Raw genomic sequence first — 6,797 nt, 5'->3', positions numbered from 1 at the left:
ATGTGCTAGTGATAACTGATGAAAAAAGAAGACATATTCCTTGTCCTTATAGACATTCTATGATAATTACATAAGCACTGGGCTTTAGTTCCCTAATCTAAAAGTTGAAATGCTATCAATATTATCTAACATTATAATAACAATATTAGAATATTCTGATTAAATAAGATAGTGCATCTATAAGATAAAACATGGACAACTGCTTACAAAATAGAATGGCCAGTATTATGACTGTTTTTGTCTTAGCATGGTAAGCACCAATATATGGAATCACAGAAGACAGTGTCTGGGGTGTAGCATTACATTCCCATTTTGTTTTATGACCCTAGCATCTCTAAAGAGAAATATTCATTGATCCCCCTCTCACTCATTTATTGGAGTAGAGTTACTTTTTACAAAGTGGAACTCCAAGTTTTTTCTTTGTGAGTTTATCTAATTACTTATTATATTTTACAAAAGAGAATTTGGTTATCTTTGAAATGAAACGCTACTTCCTGGCACTGTAAAAGTATAAATGCATTGTCCTGTATGTGCACATCACCTACAACTAGTATTTCCTAATGCCCCACCTTCTTTATTAGGTAGTCCCCACTTACTCTCATTATGAATCCTTGCTGTGTGGCTTCTTTTGTTTTTTCATTCAACAGGAAAGCTTCCAATCTTAGAGTTTTCTCATGTAGCACTTTCAGGCCACTAGAGAAATAATTTTTTCCCACCAGTGCCATAAAAAGTGTTTTTCTTCCCAGGGTGTGCTGGTGCTCAAGCAGCAGATAATGGTGGAGGGATAGGTTCTGCTCACCTTCAATTCAGGAGTTTCTGCAAACTCCTGTCCTTCCCACTGAGCTCCTGGGCCCAGGAAATATCTACCTTGGCCCTTCCTTCAGTCTTGCCATTTAGAAATTAGTCTGCTCAGAACACACCATTGATTTCTATGTACCAGCATAGCTGTGCTCCACTAGAAAGAATCCTGTTACTGTACTGGCTTCATTGTGAACAAATAATACCCCATTTATTCATCACCCATTTAGTGAAGGTATTGTTTGTACCAGGCTGTGTGCTAAATATTGGCATTATAAAAATAAATATGGCATAGCCCATTGCCTCTAAAACTACAAAACATCTTGTGCCTGCTGGTATTACCGAGACACCAATGTAATTTTATGGATGGGTTCTGAAAAGCCATCTTAATCCAATCTTAGATTTCTTAACCTCCCAAAGGCACTAATCAGAGCATTTCTCTTTCTGAAGGAAAATGTTTTTAGGTTTGTTTTCAGTTCCCTTAGCTGATTTACTACTGCCCATCGTCAACCTCTTTCAGATGATTTTATTTTACTTCGAAACCTTCTACCTGGTTCACTTTCTCAAATTTGCTATTATTTCTCTTAACATTTTCTTCATGACATGTAGTACTGGTGGCATCACAATGAAAGTCATGAATAACTGTCCATTAAAGATTTATTTTAATTTTCCTGATACTTTTCCATGTGAGCTTATCATTATCATGGTCAGGAGTGTAGAAAAATAGTTTAACTATTAAATAGTTTAACTATTAAAATACACCTGCTGCTATCCCAGCAGGTGTATTTTCTTTCTCCCCCCTCCCCACTTACGATTTTTTTTAATTAAGTTTTTAAATTCCAGTTTAGTTAATATACAGCGTTGGGTTAGTTTTAAGTGTACGATATAGTGATTCAATAATTCTGTACATCACCCAGTGCTCATCATGATAAGATTGCACTTAATCCCCATCCCCCATTTCTCCCATGGCCCCACCCACCTCCCCTCTGGTAAGCATCAGTTTGTTTTCTATTGTTAAGAGTCTGTGTTTTGTTTCCTCTCTTTCTTTTTCATTCTTTGTTCATTTGTTTTATATCTGAAATTCTGCCTATGGATTTTTATTAATACCTTTTTTTCAATAATGAGAATTAGGGCATATAAACCATTAAAGTCCACTCCATGCATTAATACATGTTGACTATTTGTGTAAAACAGTGTTTTCTAAAGCTGTTATTTTTTCATAAATATACAAGTTTCCAAATTATTATGAATAAATAAGAAAACCCTGTATGATTTTCAAAGCATATATGAAAATATTTCCTTGTGTCATTCCTCTTAGATACCCACGATGCAATAGCCTACACATAAAGAGATAGAAAATAAAGAGGTCAGAAATTTTGAGTACTTTTTCTGTTAACATACTTATAACCAGTCATAAAACCCTGTCTTCTAACTCCACATTTACTTTGGTTTCCATTAAGCTCTAAGATATAAGAGCATAAAGACAATTATGTTTTGTGGGATTTTTTAATTTTGGGGGGGGATTTGATTTTTTCTTGTTAATATTTACCTAACTCTTAGCTCAATAACTATGACATAGAAATATGTTAATTTCTGTTTGTCTCGCCTTTTCTTTCTTTTTTTTTTTTTTTTTCCCTTGTGCCTATGAAAGAAAAACCCTCTTGGTGTTAAACATTAGGGGACATTCTGGACATAAATTTTATCCTAATCATAAGTAGTGTTTTCAGAAGAAATATGATATAAAATTTAAGACATCTAAAGGAATGACTCAACATTCCACTAATAGTTTTGGTATCGATAATAATTACGCAATTATGTTCACATGACATACAGACCATGAGCACTTAGATATGGATTATGAAATAGCAATGCTTTTGGGCATGCATTATGATACTTTTGTTAATAATAAGCTTTGAATTTTGTAAGACTTTATATGTAAAATGATCATTATATCCAGAAGGCTCAAAGAGCTTAATTCAATCATCTAATTCTTTGCAACCTGAAATTAAATTGAATATTCTGTCTGGTTGCAAGTCCAGTATTCCTTTTCCACCATGTTTTCTCTTTTACTTAGAAAATTGTTACAATGTCATTCAGGCAAAGATGAAAAATAAAGGATAAAAACAACCATTATTCCACTTGCAGAGGAGTAACTAAATGTCAGCCAGCCATCACTGTGGGCATGTGTATCTTCCTTAGTATCTTGTGCATAGTTAAGTGTCTAACTGAAACTAGGAAATATAAATCCCTGTTAGTAGCCAAAGTGCAACACAAAATCCCTATTAAATCTCCTGAATCTACTCATGGTATGAGGTCACTAGATCCAGTGATGATCCAAGCAGCTGAATAGTAGTAGTTTTATCCTCAACTTATCAAAAACACAGTTACTACTTATTCAGTGATAATATAGGAAAATGTATGAAATAGTTGTTTTTTATATTCATACATACAACTAAGATTCTTTTTTTAATTGAATTATAGTTGACACACTATTACATGAGTTTCAGATGTACAACATAGTGATTTGATGAGTTTATATGTTATTGTGTGTATAAGAGTTTTGAGTGATAAAACTTTAAATGATAATTTTAAAATCTTTTTCAAAAATGTCATATAGAAAAGTCTTTTTTTGTAATGTATGTGAAGAAAAAGTTATATACGTGAGTAAATTGTTTTGTCCATGGCTATGATGTTTTCATTCATCTTAGTGTCATAATCCCCTTTGAAAAGAAACTCTTAGCCATTCTGTTGGAACTAAATTGCCAAGCACATAAACTGAGATTAATCAGTAGAACTAATATGCCTCTTGAACTCTATTTAGTTGTTTATAATAGAACTCACCAAAACAAATTACAGAAAGAATAAATACTGTAATGAATAGGGAAATATCTAAATTATTTTTTAATATCAGTCATATGATTTTAATCAGCAATTTCCAGGAAGTAAATGGCAAAGACTATAATAAGCCATAGAAAAAACTAACCTTGCCTACTTAGCTTAGTTTTGGCCAGAATGTCTAAAACTACAGCCAAGAAGTCTTCTAGTGAACTTGGGAAGAACCTGACTTCCAGCTAAACTAGCTCATGATTGAAATTGGAATGCTTGAGAAAATTCAAGGAGTCTGGCCGTGATTTTGTTTGAATTTAGGAAATCATTGGGAGCATCGCCATCAGGCTCAAAGGAAGGTTAGTCATCCAGTTTGTGCACTGGTCTCATTTTATGGTTATGTATGAGTATCTATCCAACATTCCAGAAATAATATTTGGATTTTATTTTTAAGTTTTTTTTGTCGTTTGCTTTGCTTTGCTTTTGACCAGAACATTTCTGTATAGAAGATCAGCTAATGTAAGGCACCAACATCCCACTTAGAGATGGGATTACTAGAGTGTCGCCATAATAGCTAGCTTGGTTCCAGTCCTCTTGGCAGGAAGATGACATGAAGGCATATGCTACACTGGGAGAAGATGCTACTTCTGCCATTTTTACTCTCTTCTCCACAAATTTCCTGGCAAGAGAAATACCACAAGCAAGGAGGAAGAGAAAGCATCCACTGCACAGGATTTTTCTCTCTGTCCAGTCTCACATGGTGCAACAAATATATATGCATAATCTCTTACTACACTTGCAGAAAGAAATGTTCATTAGGTGAGAAATAGTCTATATATTCTGGGGAATTTCTTGGCAATTCTCACAGAGGTGAGACAAAAGAAATAAAGATCAAAATTGAAAAATTTAACAAAGTGGTAAAGGATGGTAAATAAAATCAACACCTAAGCCAGATCTATGAAAAATTAGCTTTCCCTCTCTATCATTGACCCTGGTATTGACAGAAGCGTTCAGGAATCTTCAAACAAAATCACTAAATGCAAAATCCTAGTTTGATTGAAAAACAACAACAACAACAACTTCTCAAATTAATGCTATTATAGAGGCCCAGAGAATTTAAGGAAATGAATTTGTGGTATGATGTGACTTAGATTATAGTCCAAAAATACTAAACCTATATAAAAGGTCAATCTCCGTGATTTTTGGGAAGTGGGTTATGCTAACCTAACAGCTAAACTTCAGAATCTCAAGAGGAACATCCCAGTCATTACTTTTGCTTACATTTCATAGCTCTCAGTTATTCAGACATTTGTGTTTTTGTCTTTGAACCACAATATCCTTGTACTAACCTTTGCCTGTTCACTCTGAGATACACTGAGCTGATGGATATAGTCTGCTTCTTAGCTTTCTTACTCTTTCCAAAAGTAACCACATAACAACTTCCTGATTTTTCCCCAATTTTGAAAAATACATGAGACTTTCAGATGTGTGATGAGGGCAAAAACATCATTTTTGAATTGCCACAAAATTTTCCAGAGAACGAAATAGACCAAATAAGATACTAATCAACAATGTGAAAATGATACTCTCAATGAAACTTGATGGCAGAAAATCCTGATGAACTTTACAACATGGGTGGTATGACCATCCTGAGATCAGGAGTCATCTAGTAGGCATCAGTGGGGAGGAGAAAAAAAGTAGAAAAAATTAAAAAATAGAACAGATACTCACATCCTAAAATAAAGGGATGTTTCTACCTATTTTGAGTAGAACCTTGAGTGGGTTTCATGAAAGTCAGTCAGTGAAATTGGAAAATTCCCATGCAAATTCTAAATTGTTGATGAGTATGAACACAATACGATTTAAAAAATTGTGTGCATGCATATATGAGAATATATAGGAGAGTTTATAGGACTGTGCTGGTATAAGTTCTTATGACCCTCTGAAGTATCCATCAGATACTCTTTTAAAATGACAGAGCCTACTCATGAGGGAATATACTGAAAATAGAAAACAAATTGAGCATGAAAAGAACACTAGGTCAAGAGAAATAGAAGTTGAAGTTGTGGGGGTTAGCAGATACATAAATTTCTGTTAGCAAGAAAACTCAAAACCCCAGACAAGAGAAAAAATATAAATAGAGTAATTTCAACATTGAGACACATTAATATGTAAATGAGCTTCATATACCCTCCAAAACAAAAGACAAAAGAATGTCCTGAGTGTAGATTTTTTTCACAGGGGGAATTTTCTAAACCCTCAAGGATCAGAGAGTCATTGTTATCTTAAGACTGTTTCAGAGCATGAAAAAAGAAAACCTCAAAGATGCCTTTTATGAAGTGAATATAATATTGTTATCAAATCCTAATAAACATGTATTTGAAAAATAAAACTACAAATAAATCTTAATTTTGAATATCAATTTGAAAATGTAAAATACAGGGTAGCAAATAGCTTACTTACAACAGTGAACAAGAAAATATGTCATAATCCACTGAGATTCTTCTCAAGAATGCAAGTATGAAAAGAGAAGGCAAGTTGGTTCAATAAAGGCATCTATTATCATAATTTATTATAGTAATATATCTAAGAAGAAAAATATAGATGATGAAAGGGCTTTTTTTTTTTAAGATTTTATTTATTTGACAGACAGAGATCACAAGTAGGCAGAGAGGCAGGCAGAGAGAGGAGGAAGCAGGCTCCCCACTGAGCAGAGAGCCTGATGTGGGACTCAATCCCAGGACCCTGGGATCATGACCTGAGCCGAAGGCAGAGGCTTTAACCCACTGAGCCACCCAGGTGCCCCGGTGAAAGGGCCTTTGACATAAAATACATTCATATTATAAAATAGTAAATAGAAACTTCTAAAATAGATTTAAAATTATATATTATTACCAACATTAGTACTTCAGTTAATGCATATTAGTAACATTTCTTCTATAAAGTTAGAGGAAAGAAAAGGATACCCAGTATTGCGCCTACTATTGAACAAATGGTCAATGTGTTTACATAAGAGAAAGCAATACTAAACTGAGGAAATAGAAAGGAAGAAGCGAAACTATATTTATTGCAGCTGCTATGAATGTGTGTGTGTGTGTGTGTAAAAATGTCCAAGAATATCAAATGAAAAGTTTCAAGTGGTAATAGAATTGGCAGAATTAATAAAGGAGTGG

Source organism: Martes martes, assembly GCF_963455335.1.
Source record: "Martes martes genome assembly, chromosome: 10".
In the NCBI taxonomy this organism is placed as follows: domain Eukaryota; kingdom Metazoa; phylum Chordata; class Mammalia; order Carnivora; family Mustelidae; genus Martes; species Martes martes.
Note: the sequence above shows the minus strand (reverse complement) of the source record.